Source organism: Amblyraja radiata, chromosome 12, assembly GCF_010909765.2.
Source record: "Amblyraja radiata isolate CabotCenter1 chromosome 12, sAmbRad1.1.pri, whole genome shotgun sequence".
Lineage (NCBI taxonomy): Eukaryota > Metazoa > Chordata > Chondrichthyes > Rajiformes > Rajidae > Amblyraja > Amblyraja radiata.
In genome coordinates, this window is record NC_045967.1 from 30,402,144 (window position 1) to 30,417,405 (window position 15,262).

General features: G+C 50.1%; 1 long non-coding RNA gene across 1 annotated transcript in view; it reads left to right on the plus strand.

The window, feature by feature from the left end:
• Window positions 1-4,594: 4,594 nt before the first annotated feature.
• The window catches only part of LOC116979014, an 18,254-nt gene continuing 7,586 nt past the window's right edge, over window positions 4,595-15,262 (plus strand). Inside the window, exon 1 of the long non-coding RNA XR_004413614.1 lies at window positions 4,595-4,607. This is a non-coding gene — a long non-coding RNA (uncharacterized LOC116979014). The remainder of the gene's footprint in view (window positions 4,608-15,262) is intronic.

The window sequence follows — 15,262 nt, forward strand, 5'->3', positions numbered from 1 at the left end:
GAGGAGTTTCGGGCAGGGGGGAAGGGACAGGCGGTGAAAACGGGTCTGCGGGAGGCGGAGCAGGCTCGTTGACAAGCAGCAGGTGCTGGCGGGACCGACGGTACACGGTGCCCTCGTAGTCAACCAGGTATGACCGGGGAGAGTCAGCATTGCCAACGACAACGGCCAGCCGGTGGTGACCGGAGGGGGACTGCATCTGGACAACCTGGCCCGGGAACAGACGGGGAAGGAGACGGGACGACTTGTCAAAGGAGCGCTTCTGGATGGCCTGCTTCTCGATGATGCGCCCCTTGACAGCGGCAGGGCTCCGGACCGTGGGCTTGAGGGATTGCTGAGAGACCGGGAGAGGAGGGCGAGTGGTGCGGGACATGAGGCGCTGGGCAGGCGGACCGAGTGCGGGATCCCGGGAAATGTTGCGGAGGTTGAGGAGGGCAAGGTAGAAGTCAGAATGAGAATGCCGACAATGTTCCAGCAGCTCCTTGGCACTGCGGACAGCGCGCTCCGCAAGGCCATTGCTTTGCGGGTACTCGGAGCTGCTGGTGATGTGGCGAATGTTCCAACGGGCGGCGAAGGCACGGAACTCTGCGCTTGAAAACTGGCTGCCGTTGTCGGATTGGAGAGTCACCGGGGACCCAAAGGTTGAAAAGTGGCGGCGAAGCTTCCCGATGACGGCAGCAGACGTGAGGGAAGGCAGCTGGTCCACCTCGAACTAGCTGGAGTAGGAGTCCACCAGGACCAGGAAGTGTTTGCCACGCCATTCGAATATGTCAGTGGCGACAGCCATCACGGCAACTCGGGAGCCGGCTGCTGCATGAGAGGTTGGCGCTGTTGATGAGGCAGGAGACTGTTGCAGGCAGCACAGGCGGAGACCCTGTCCCGGATGTCCTGAGCCGTGCCCGGCCAGTAAAACTGGCTTTGGGCGTGGGACAAATTGGCCTCAACCCCGGGGTGGCCGTTGTGGGCGGTTTGAAAGTAATGATCCCGCAGCGCGGCCGGCACCACGACCTTGTGACCCTTCACCACCACGCCGTTGTGCAGCACCAATTCATCCCAAACCAGGAAGTAGGGCACGGCACCAGCCGGCAGGGAAGAGCGTCGGTCAGGCCAGCCACGGCGGATGACGCCCGCAAGCTGTTGCAGGGCAGGATCAGCGGCAGTGTGTTTGACCAGGGACTGCATCTGCTGGGAAGGAACAATGTTAACGTTCAGTACCATCAGGTCAGACGATTCGTATGGATGGCGGGCAACGGAAGGGAGCAGCGCACGGGACATGGAAGAGGCAACATGGTTGGGCTTGTTCAGATTCAGATTCAGATTCAGATTCAGATTCAATTTTAATTGTCATTGTCAATGTACAATACAGAGACAACGAAATGCATTTAGCATCTCCCTGGAAGAGCGACATAGCAAATGATTTAAATAAATAATAATAAGTGATAATAAGTGTCCGGGGGGTGGGGGGGTGATTGGCAGTCACCGAGGTACGTTGTTGAGTAGAGTGACAGCCGCCGGGAAGAAGCTGTTCCTGGACCTGCTGGTTCGGCAACGGAGAGACCTGTAGCGCCTCCCGGATGGTAGGAGGGTAAACAGTCCATGGTTGGGGTGAGAGCAGTCCTTGGCGATGCTGAGCGCCCTCCGCAGATAACGCTTGCTTTGGACAGACTCAATGGAGGGGAGCGAGGAACCGGTGATGCGTTGGGCAATTTTCACCACCCTCTGCAATGCCTTCCGGTCGGAGACAGAGCAGTTGCCATACCATACTGTGATGCAGTTGGTAAGGATGCTCTCGATGGTGCAGCGGTAGAAGTTCACCAGGATCTGAGGAGACAGATGGACCTTCTTCAGTCTCCTCAGGAAGAAGAGACGCTGGTGAGCCTTCTTGATCAGAGTTGAGGTATTGTGGGTCCAAGAGAGGTCATCGGAGATGTTGACTCCCAGGAACCTGAAGCTAGAAACACGTTCCACCTCCGTCCCGTTAATGTGGATGGGGGTGTGCGTGCCGCCCCTGGACTTCCTGAAGTCTACAATGAGCTCCTTGGTCTTCTTGGAGTTAAGGGCCAGGTTGTTGTCAGCGCACCATGCTGCTAAGTGCTGGACCTCCTCCCTGTAGGCCGACTCATCGTTGTTGCTGATGAGGCCAATCACCGTTGTATCATCTGCATACTTGATGATGGTGTTAGTACCATGTACAGGTGTGCAGTCATAGGTGAAGAGGGAGTAGAGGAGGGGGCTCAGCACACAGCCCTGTGGAACGCCGGTGTTCAGGGTGAGGGTTGAAGAGGTGTGCTTGTCTAACCTAACAGACTGGGGTCTGTTGGTTAGAAAGTCCAGTATCCAGTTGCAGAGGGAGGGGTCGATGCCCAGGTTACCGAGTTTGGTGATCAGTTTTGATGGTATAATGGTGTTGAATGCTGAGCTGTAATCGATGAACAGCATTCTTACGTAAGTGTCTCTGTTGTCGAGGTGGGAGAGGGCGGAGTGAAGTGCCGTTGAGATGGCATCCTCCGTACTCCTGTTCTTGCGGTAGGCAAACTGATAGGGATCCAGTGTGGGGGGTAGGCAGCTTTTGAGGTGTGCCAGGACCAGCCTCTCGAAGCACTTGGTGATGATGGGGGTAAGTGCAACTGGGCGGAAGTCGTTGAGGCTTGCCGCAGTGGAGTGTTTTGGCACTGGCACGATGGAGGTGGATTTAAGGCACGTGGGGACAACTGCTTGGGCAAGTGACAGGTTGAAGATGTCAGTCCAGACGTCTGTCAGCTGCGCAGCACAGGCCCTGAGCACGCGCCCGGGGATGCCGTCAGGGCCAGCAGCTTTACGTGCATTAGTCCTACTCAGTGCCACGAATACGTCGTAGGGGGTGAGTGTGAGGGGTTGGTGATCGGCAGGTAGCACAGCCTTGATGGCTGTCTCTAGATTGTCCCTGTCGAAGCGGCCATAGAAGTGGTTAAGCTCCTCAAGGAAGGAGGCGTCGCTGGATGTGGGGGTGGTGTTGGAGGGTCTGTAGTCCGTGATGGCCTGGATGCCTTGCCACATGCGTCGGGGGTCGGAGTTGTTGTTGAACTGCTCCTCAATCCTGAGCTTATGGCAGTGCTTGGCCTTCTTGATGCCCCTCGTCAGGTTAGCCCTGGCTGAACTGTAGGCTCGAGCATCGCCTGACCTGAAAGCGGCGTCCCGTGCTTTCAGCAGTAGCCTGACCTCGCTGTTCATCCATGGCTTCTGATTCGGGAATATGGTCACCTGTTTGAGGGAGGTGACACTATTGATGGTGGAGTTTATAAAGTCCAGAACAGAGGCTGTGTAGGAATCAATGTCCGTGTGGGAGTCAAGGGTGGCCTGGGCTGCAAACGCCTTCCAGTCAGTGTTTCCAAAACACTGCTGAAGTGTGAAGTCCGCTTCCTCTGACCAGACTTTAACTGTCCTCACAGTTGGTTTAACCCGTCTGATGAGTGGGGAGTACTTAGGGAGCAGGAACAATGAGACGTGATCAGACTGACCAAGGTGGGGGAGGGGGATGGCTTTGTAAGCTTCAGCCATGTTGGTGTAGACTTTGTCCAGTGTCTTGTCTACTCTAGTGGGGAAGGAGACATGTTGGTGGAATTTGGGGAGTACAGTCTTCAGGTTAGAGTGATTGAAGTCACCCGCAACAATGAAGGCTGCCTCGGGGTTGTGCGTCTGTTGATTGCTAATGGCAGTATGCAGCTCTTTCATTGCAAGCTTGGCATTAGCATCAGGAGGGATATAGGCTGCAGTCACAACAGTGGAGGTGAACTCTCTGGGCAGATAGAACGGTCTGCATCTAACCAAGAGGAACTCAAGGTTAGCTGAGCAGTGACTCTCGATGATGGTGGAGTCCGTGCACCATGCTTTATTTACATAAATGCACAGACCCCCACCTCTGGTCTTGCCGGAGTCTGATGTCCTGTCCGCTCGGAGTAAATGACGCCCCGATAGCTGGATGGCGCTGTCAGGAACGTCAGTGTTGAGCCAAGTGTTCAAGATAGAGACCAGCGGCTGGTGGTCAGTTTCAATGGTGAAGGTGTTGCCCAGAATGTAGTCCTTGAATTTGGAGCAGGCGAACACCACGGCAAGGAGCTCCTTCTCGATCTGAGCGTAGCGCTGCTCAGCAGGGGTCATGGTGCGAGAAGCATAGGAAACAGGCAGCTGCTGGTCGTCATGGAGCTGCAGGCAGGTGGCACCGAGGCCGAACTGAGATGCATCGCAGGTGAGGACAATTGGCCTGTTTAGATCGAAGAACTTGAGAGTCGGGGTGCGTGCGAGCTTGGACTTCAGGGCCACGAATGCCGACTGGTGATGCGGTAGCCAGACCCAGGCATTGTCCTTCTTGATCAGCTACCTCAGGGGAGCACTCAGTTCGCTGAGGTCGGGTATGAACTTCCCCAGGTAGTTGACCATGCCCAGAAAGCGCTGCAGGCGGTGGGAGCGGGCATTCCGGTGACCGCTGCCGTCTTCTGGGGGTCTGGCTTTAGACCCCCAGCCGTGAAAACGTGGCCTACGTAAGTGACTTCCGGAACGCGGAACCGACACTTCTTCGGGTTGAGTTTGAGATTGATCTCACGAGCCCTGTCCAGGACTTGGCGGAGGTGCAGGTCGTGCTCAGCGACGTCCCTCCCGTACACCAGGATGTCATCCATGATGATAGCGCCGGCAACCCGGCAAACAGCTGTTCCATGGTGCGATGGAAAACCTCGCTTGCTGAGTTGATCCCAAAAGGCATGCGGAGAAAACGGAACCTGCCGAAGGGTGTGATAAAGGTGGTCAGGAAGGAGGAACGTTCATCCAGAGGGATCTGCCAGAAGGAGCTCTTGGCATCTAATAATAATAATAATAAATTTTATTTATAGGCGCCTTTCAAGAGTCTCAAGGACACCTTACAAAAATTGAGCATGTAGAGGAAAAACATGTAAGGGGAATGAAATAAATAGTAGAGACATGACTAGTACACAAAGTAAAGACAGAATTCAATACAAAACACAGTATGAGGCAATTAATGCACAGATGAAAAGGGACGGGGACGTGGGGCTAAGGATAGGCAGAGGTGAAGAGATGGGTCTTGAGGCAGGACTGGAAGATGGTGAGGGACACGGCATTGCGGATCAGTTGGGGGAGGGAGTTCCAGAGCCTGGGAGCTGCCCTGGAGAAGGCTCTGTCCCCAAAACTGCGGAGGTTGGACTTGTGGATGGAGAGGAGACCGGCTGATGTGGATCTGAGGGACCGTGAGGGTTGGTAGGGGGAGAGGAGGTCAGTGAGATATGGGGGGGCCAGATGGTGGAGGGCATTGTAGGTGAGGACCAGGATTTAGTAGGTGATCCGGTGGGAGATGGACCGAGAAGACTGTGGCCGGTCTGACCTGTGCAGCGACGTCCTCCACTGTCCGCATGGGGTAGTGCGGGCGCTTGATGGCAAGGCTCAGGTCTTTCGGGTTGATGCAGATCCTGATCTCGCTCTTGTCCTTCTTGGCAGCGACGACCATGGTGGAGACCCACCGGGTGGGAGCACTCACCTCCTTGAGGATGCCCATGGCCACCATGTCACGTAGTGTGGACTCCACGCGGCCCTTCATGGCAAAAGAAAAGCGGTGGGCCGGTCTAATCACCGGGTTGGCCCCCGGGTCAACAACGATTTTGTAAGCACAGGGCAATTTGCCCAGAACGTCATCAAAACGGTCGGGTTACTCGCTCAGGGGGTCTATGGGGGCCTGCACCAGGTGGATGTCGCGGTGGAAAGAGACCAAGCCAAAGTCCTGGCATGCACGGCAGCCCAGCAGGGTGACGTTTTCAGAATCCAGCAGGAGAAAAGTGAGGGGCCGAGAGGTCTCAAGAACTGTACAGATAAACGTGGCCTTCCCCACAGGGACCAGAACACCTCCCCCATAGGCATGAAGGCGGGAGTCATCGGGAGTAACCCTCTCCCCAAATCTTATCCGCTTGAGGAGGCTAACAGACATAACATTGGCAAAAGCACCAGTATCGACCTTCGCAGGGAAGGAGTGGCCATTCACAGTAACATGTACAGAGGGATCCGTTATCAATGCAGGTGCACCCAAAAGCGAAAACACAGTTGAATCACCATGGGAGGAGCTCGTATCAGAGTCAGGGAGTTCATCCGACTTGTACTGGGAACCAGGCAAGCTATCAGAGTCCACAAGGTTGTTTAGACTCCTTCTTGGAGTGGGGACAGGTTTCCCACGGGATCGACATGCCGCAGAAAAGTGGTTCAGCTTCCCGCAAGAATTACAAGTTTTACCCTGCGCTGGGCAAACGTTGAATTGGTGGGAAGAGAAATTGCAATTTGGGCAGCGACGAGGGGTGACCTTAGCGGGCGCAGCCGCGGTGCCCTGGCGTGGTGGGCCATTGATCTGCCGGCGGCCAGCAGCACCAGTGAAGTTGATGTCCTGGGACACCGGTTGAGATACGGAGCCAACAGCAGAGGCCATGCAAGCGGCATGCATAGCTTCCGTTAGCGTTAGATCAGGCTTCATCAGGAGCTCGTCACGCAGCTTAGAGTTCAGGAGACCGTTGACCAGGACATCCCTGATCATTTCGTCCGGGGTTATCGTTTCAAGGCGGCACCGCCGAGCCATATGACGCAAAGAGGCAATGAAAGCCGGGAAGGCTCACCGGGAATCTGACGCCTTTGGAAGAACTTAAAGCGCTCGATAATGTTATTGGTAGGGATATCGCAGAGGGCAGTGAATTTAGCCATGAGACATACTGGGTCGCGACGGTCTTCACCAGGGGCGAACTCGAACGAGGCATAGTGTTCCATGGCCTCCGGACCAGCCAGGTTGAGGAGCAGGTGAGCCTGTACAGCAGGAGTAGCATCAGGATGAGCGATTGCAATATAGTGTTCATAGTCGCGCTGGAAGACAGTCCAGCGGTGGACGATGTCCGTGTCAAAAACGAGCGTGTCGGGACGACGACACGAGTTGGACATGATAAAAAACAGGGGGATGGGGACACAACTGGGAGAAAGCAAATAATAAAAATAAAGCCGATGAACAGGAGACGCGAGTCTACCGCTGTGACACCATGTAAAATGACTTGCTTGTCTCACAAAGTCTTTTACTAGATAACTTTATTATAAGCACTACACACACTATGCACTAGCTGTCCGTGGTCATCACTGGAGCTAGAGAGCGAGCTGGAGGTGGGGAAGCTACAATTATACAAGAGACAATGGGGAGTGGTTAGTAGTGGTGAGGTCACTATGTTAAAGGAGCATGCACTGATCTACAGAAACTGCAATGGAATTTCAAGGAATAGCCATGAGTCAACTGCCAGCCCACCAGCCGTGAGTGAGCTGCCAGCACATCAGGCTTGAGTGACTGAGCTGCCACCCCCAATAATCCATTTGACCCAGAATGTCCATACTAGCCCTCTGGAAACCAGCCCCTTCAGCCCACAACACCATGCTAGCGCCCCTCTTATAAGTGAGTGTAGCCCTGATCTCTAAACATAATTCATTATTTTTTATCTGTGCTTTCTCACTGTAACATAACACTATTACACAAAATTCTGCACTGTGGTATTTTTTCTCTTTTCATTATCTGTTGTAATTCAGCAATGGCCTGATTGAACTCATGTATGGCATGATTTGACTGGATAGCACACACATAATTTTTTTCACTGCATCTCAGTATGTGTGACAATAATAAATCAACACCAACACTCAGAACCTCTGCTTTCCATGTTTTTTTGTCCCCCACTGGAGAGAGAATATATAGACAACTGAGTATACAGAAGACAAACATCTCCAGTCAAAAGTTAAGGCTAGTAGTTGATGTAGGTGTAAAATATTCTTGTCATAACTGAACATTTTCTATTTTTGTGTGAGATGTGTGGGGAGAGAACATAAAGGATCCTGACCTGAAACATCATCTATCCTTCTCCAGAGATGCTGCCTGACCCACTGAGTTAATCCAGTATTTTGTGTCTGTTTTGGTAAACCAGCATGTGCAGTTCCTTGTAACTACAAGTTTTAAGTATTATGAATAGTGAATCACAATATGCACCATGTTGTAAATGGTGAATGTTTGAGAAGATAAAGATTCAAATGCAAGATTCTAATCCTGACAAATCTGATGAGTCATTGAATATATTCCACCATCACAATTGCCCTAAAAAAAACTCCTTTTAAACTCAATGTTTCCATATGAAAACTATAATGCTGTGATTAGCTTTTTTTATGTCTATGTATTTGTTTAATAAAATTAAAACTTTTATAATATCTGCAAACAGTCTGCAATGATCATCCAAGACTAGAATGATAAGAATCCTTTCTTTTACCATGACTTTCAAGTTGCATTACTCCATCAAAAAAGGAAGGAAAGAAAGATTTATGTTCAGGTAATTTCTTCCACATCCTTTGGATTGCAGCAAATGAAGTGTTTTTACATTATCATCAGTGTTTTTTTACATAGGAATTTTGGCAGCACGTCCACACAAGCTCCAACAAACTGCTAACTAATAATGACCAGATCTTCTGTTCTAAACCCGTAAACTGAAAAAAGACCATCATTTAAAGGTGTGAACATTTCCCTCCATAATGTTGTTCAATATAATTATCCTGTGCTAAGCTTCATGCCATCTGGAAATTGCTGGGAAGATGGAATGGAATGGAATACTTTATTGTCACGTGACAAGGCACAGTGAAGACAAATAGCGGCCACCTACGGTGCTGACTAAGTTACAAAGTACGCCGGCTCCTCCTTTGTCCTCCCACTCCCCCTCCCTCATGGTCCCCCACGTGGGGGCCTCCATTGTCCATTGTTCTCTCCCCTCATGGTGGCAGTTAATGCATAATTTGCAAGGAAAGAGAAAGGCTTTCATGTGAAGGCAAATGTGAATGGTAATTCAGTCTGGATTACGTTGTGGATTGCTGATGATGAAATTATAACTATACCAATAACAGTAAGTTGTTCTACAAAAGCATATGTTCACTTCTGATCTTGTCGTACGCTTCTGTTGTTTCATTTTAAATTATTTAATTTCTGAAAAATAATTCTTCAGTCAGTTCAGTACCTGGCTAGAATGTGCAATGTGCTTATTGATATCCTTTGCAGTGGCTTGGTGGGTAATCAAGTGTACAGAGCATTACTAATTGCCACAGAGTGAAGGGTTTCTGTAAGGGCAGAATATTACATCACTCCTGCTTCTTGTTCAGAGAAGAGGAAGGTCCACTATCCATTGACAGAATTGTTGTAAGAAAATATCAAATTTATTGAATTCCAGTTCTTTCATTAAAGCATTGAAAAATAATGTATTTGTAAGTTAAAATGGAAAAATAACAAATTTTCAAACACAGTCCTCAATTGAGGGAAATCACTGACTCCAAAAGCAGCCCCGCCTGCCCCCACAGTGATATCACACTGGACAACGAGCTAAACACCCTCTTTGCCCGCTTCGAAACTGGCAACACCACCAGGAGTGGAATAACCCCGGCCATGGCGGAGGGACAGGTCTTAACATTAAGCACACAGGATGTACAGTGCGCTCTGCGAAGGATCAATCCACGCAAGGCTGTAGGCCCGGATGGAGTCCAAGGAAGGGTAGTAAAGGACTGTGCTGTAAAGCTGGCTGAGGTATTCACAACGATCTTTAACCTGTCTCTATCTCTGGCAACGATCCCCAAGTGCCTGAAGTCAGCTACCATAGTGCCGGTGCCGAAAAAGTCAAAAATCACCAACCTGAACGACTACCGTCCGGTTGCCTTAACTCCAATACCGATGAAGTGCTTTGAAAGGCTGGTCCTCTCACACATCAAATCCAGCATCCCTGCCTCACTGGACTCACATCAATTTGCATACAGGGCAAATAGATCCACAGAGGATGCCATCTCTCTGGCTCTTCACACTGTCCTGACTCACCTGGAAAGACAGGGCACGTATGTGAGGATGCTCTTCATAGACTGTAGCTCTGCCTTCAATACGGTCATCCCCACCAAGTTCACCACAAACTCCACCAGCTAGGCCTCAGCTCGTCGATATGCAACTGGATCCTGAATTTTCTGACGGAGCGACCGCAGGTAGTGAGACTGGGCCCGCACCTGTCCTCCACTATCACACCGGCACACCACAGGGCTGTTTACTGAGCCCCATGCTCTACTCCCTCTTCACACACGACTGTGTTCCTGCATTCAACACCAACATCATTGTTAAGTTTGCAGACGACACAACGGTGATCGGGCTGATCATCAATGGTGATGAAACAAACTACAGAGCGGAGATGCAGAACCTGGCGGACTGGTGCTCAGGTAACAACTTGTCCCTAAACACCTCTAAGACCAAGGATCTGATTATCAACTTCAGGAGGACACATAATGGGGAATACGCTCCAATCTCTATCAACGGGGACAGTGTGGAGAGAGTGTCCAGCTTTAGGTTTCTGGGCACACACATTTCAGAGGACCTCACATGGTCCACCAACACCGCTGCGCTGGTCAAGAGGCACATCAATGATTGTTCTTCCTAAGAACACTGAAAAAGACTGATCTGCTCCAACAGCTGCTGACAACCTTATACCGCTGCACCACAGAGAGCATACTAACATATGGCATCTCTGTGTGGTATCTCAGCTGCACGGAGGCGGAGAGGAGAGCTCTTCAGCTCGTCGTCCACAGAGCGCAGAAGATAATTGGGACACGGCTACCAGCCTTGGAGGGCATCTACTAAACACGGTGCCTCAGAAAGGCCGTCAGCATTCACAAAGACTCCTCACACCCTTGTAATAGTCTGTTCGAACATTTACCTTCCAGCAGACGTTACAAGGCCTTCTACGCCCGCACCTCCAGATCAGGAACAGCTTCAGCCCCAGAGCTATAGCTGTTCTGAACCGGCCCTGCTGAGTGCCCCCCACCCCCATGAAATGTCTCCCTCGTATGGTCACGTCGCACATCGACCCGGCACAGACCTATTTGCACTTTAGACTGTTTTACTGTTTTACTGTTCTTTTTTATAAATCATGTTTCTCTGGGTATCTAAATTTTAGTTGTTTAAGTTATGACATTGGATGGAAGCTGCATACCAAATCTCGTTGCACATATGTGCAATGACAATAAAATATATTATTATTATTATATTATTATTATTATTAAATAATTATCTCGTCACAACCAATTTTTATATATGTGTGATTTGTAATCAATTATTTTCATGCTGATGGGGTCACAATTGTTCCAATGAATGGAGTACTCATTAACTTTATTTAAATAAGTCACACTTTGCTTCCTCTCATGCTTCTGTTAACTTTCAAGCTGCTAACATAGGTTGCCATCACTTTCAACTGTCTATGTGTGGGTCATGTTGTGATGCTTTAACTTGGATTTCTCTGCATCAGCCATATTGATGTCTTGGTGCAATTAGATTTTGCTGATTGGAAGAGCTTAATTGTTTTTTTATGCATAGCAAATAAACATTATGGAAAAGAGCTTGATAATACATGGTTGATTAGTGGCTCTAAGGGAGAGTTGTGGTGATCCTATAAAAAATGTTTCTACGTTTTATAACCAAAACATTGCAAGTCAATTTTGAAGCAATCACATTTTTAAGCAATCTGGTTGATATAATCATTTTAACTTCTTCAAAACCAAATAATTATAAAGCTGTAAGATTTTAGCCTTTGTGTAGTCCTATTTCAAACATGCAAAAATAAACTGACCAAATTACTCAGATAAAATTACTTAGTAGTACGCAGTAAATTATTATTATTATTTTTGACAAAAGATGTTTGCTTGGGATAAATAAGTAAGGGCAGCACCGGTTTATATGCATGGTTCTTTATTGCCAAATTGCAGCCTCTATATTTCTTTGAATGGCAGAAATTTATTGGTTTGACATTTTTTCCATCAGTGTTGATGCAGATTCAAGTTGAGAACAATAACATAGGACACCTTGAAACCCTTTGCTCCTGGCATTCGGAGAGGACAACAATGTGCACAAAGGGTTGAAAGCAAAGATGATAGAGAAGAGCAAGATACTCCACTCCTATGTAATCCAATGCACTGAGGTGTAGAACATAACGGAGCATCACGGCTGCCATCTTTGAATGCAAAACGCGACTTCCGTTATGCCTCTCGCAGTGTAATCCGCTCTATCATCTTTGGTGTCATCAGTGTTGTAGAGGAATAGTGTGTGATATAGCTCATCTATCACTTCACCTATTTTAGTTAATTTTACTTGTAAATGTTTTCCCCTTGCTTAATCTATCTGTTTCTGCCCATTTCCCTCCCATCCTTCCTCCCCAGCACCCTCCTTTGTGCAGCTTCCCTTGTATTGCTTTAACGCACTGTGCACAACATTAAATTTAACATATGTATAAATATAAATATATATATATATATATATATGAATGTGTTTGTGTGTGTGCCTGTCTGTGAGAGGCAAGGTAGAGATGAATAGATAAAGTTTCCTTTCATGGATCAGAAGCAACTTTGATTTAAAGCAACACTATTGTCAGATGATGTACATAAACCATGAAGGCAATTATATATTTAAAGATATACATGTAAATATATGGATATATATAAAGAACCACTCTAGGCGCGTGCCTCTCCTCAACACCCGCCATGACTGGGTGAGGACCGGCCACTCCAGCAGCCGCAACATCCCCCTCCCCTCGTGGAGCAACACGCTGGCTGAAAACAACCAGATTCCTCACTCTTAGTACATCCCAGTAGAAAACAGGCAAGCCCCTTAGGGCGGGTCGACTGATGCCCGCCTCCGGGAGCCGCGAGACCCCCCTTAGACAATGACCCCGTCGGAAAAAATACGTGGCCAAAGTGTGCCATCTGGGGGGGTTCTCTATATACATATACCTCCTCAGAGTCCTGAGGCGGAGAGCCACCACCTGGGTACGCACGCATACCAAGGACTGGCCGCCCTCCTCTAACGGGAGACTCAGGACCGCTGCGGAAACCCAGTGCTTCCTATTTCCCCAAAAGAAGTCCACCAGCTTCACATCGTGCCGGAGCTGGGAGCATACACATTAATGAAATGCAACGGCATGCCGTCCAGGCTCACGGCCAGATGGAGCAAACGTCCTGGCACAACTTCTTGCACTTTTATAACATTGGGCAGGAAATTCTGAGCCAACAGAATGGCCACCTCACTCGAATTTGAGCTAAGATGACTCATATAGACCTCACCTTCCCACTCCAATCTCCAGGTGGGTTCATCACTGACAACAGTATGCGTCTCCTGCAGAAAACACACTGCAAATTTCCCCTCCCTAAGGACCGATAAAAGCTGGAATCTGCGAAAACTCGCTCTACTCCCATTTAAGTTTAGTGTAGCTAACGTGAATGCACTGGCACATTAAATTTAAACCCTCACACTTCTCCTCGTGGGCTCTGTAGCCCTCTCTCTTAGGAACTCCAAAAAGTCCCTAAGCTGGCACTGCTCAGAGTCAGGATAATCACTATCCTTGGTGGCAAGGATAGCCTCGAGAGTTTTAACTAATGCCGGCAGATCAGCCCACCGTCTCATAGCAGCTTCAATCTTTGTCCCGCTGGTACGGCTTGTTTTTAGAAACTCCCGCACCTCACAGATAACAATTGCATGAGACTCGTCCTTGGTTCCTGGGCTATCGGCCAAGTTATTTGCACCTGACACAACATGCTCAGCATCACCAAGGTCATTGTCAGAAGTCGAAAGACCAGAGCTCTCTGGAATTTCGCTAACCCCTTCCACACAAAATTGCCCCATCACTCTCCCCCTCCTCCGACATGAAACCACCCCCAGGATCAATGCCGGGGAAAGATCCCGAAACCCCTATCCGCATCACGCAGCCCACTGACTGGCTGGGCTCCTGCGCTCTGCCCTCACCCTCTACATCTGGGCCTGGGGAAGAAAAAACAAGAGGCACCCCCAGGGTCTGTGGTAAACTGGCACCCCCAGAATCTGAAAGAGGATCGCTGCCTGAAATAGCTCCGACCTCCACAGCACCTAAAGCACCCCCTCCACTGGCAACACCCAGAGGCTCTCCACTTGCTTTTTTACTCTCCCCTGCCAACTCAGCCGGCAGTACAATACACACCTCAGCACCTCCATTGGCTCTAATATTGAGCACAGATTGGTACACCATTCCCCCCGCCCCCCCCCCCCCCCTCGGTCTGACTCTGCTCATCCCCCGTCTCAGGGTCCACACTACCAGGGGAGCTTACCCCACCCTCTAGCGTGCCAACACCCTCAGTAGGCCTCTGAAACGAGGGGACCTCCTCTGACCCAGAGGACACACACCCAGGGGAGCCAAGCTCAACACGCGATGAGATAACTCCCTCGGAGGGCCCCTGGGACGAAAGGACATCCCCCCGCCCAGAGGACACAGCTCCAGAGGGGTCTACCCTATCACCTGATCTTGTGGTACCCTCGGGAGATCCCTGAAGTGGAGGCTCAACCTCCTACCCAGACGACATCATCTCTTGACCTCCAACCACATCGGTGGTGGAAGGTCTGGAAAAATACACCCCCGTAACTTTGGACCCACATCCTTGCTCTTCCTCGCCAGGAGAAATAACCACCACACGCATGACACCGTGCCTTTCCCCAACTCCAACGCACGGTTCTAGGGAGACCCCTACACTTCACCTCGAAGCTCCCCTCATCGCCTTCCCCCTCCCCCACCTTCACAAACACCCTCCTCTTGAAACTGAGAATCCCTTTTTCCTCCGGGTCCCACTCAGGGTGCATGAGCCTAAAGCACTTAGACCGCACCTCCCCAATCTGAGACAGGCGTGGAATGAGTGTCGCATCCGGAATACATGTAGGGCAACTCCGCAGGAGATCCGGTCTCAACCTGGACACCCAGGGGTCCACCTGTATATGGACCCCCCCCCCCCCCCCACTGAAATCCCCCTCTCCAACACTGTGGCCACATCCTCCCAGGTCTTCAATATCATCTCAACCTTTCCCCTCTCGAGCTCGGAAGAGACAATAGCCCCCCTCCCAAGATGGGCATTCATAGCCTTCGTAATTACTCCCCTTGACATCTGGCGCCCAGTTTGAACCGAGATACCAAAACTGTCCCAGTCCAAGTCAACATGAGACTCATATTCCGATGGCCTCGCTTCCTCTGCTGATGTCACTGCTGCGTAGCTCCTCTCCTTCGGCCGAGCCCCCGCCATCACCATCCGGGCAGAGGCACAAACCAGCTCCTGGCACCCCAGCAGCTCAGCAAATTAATTCCCAGGGACAGTCACAGTCCAAAGCAATCCTCAAAAAACAAAGTCCTCCAGCTGAAGAAAGAAA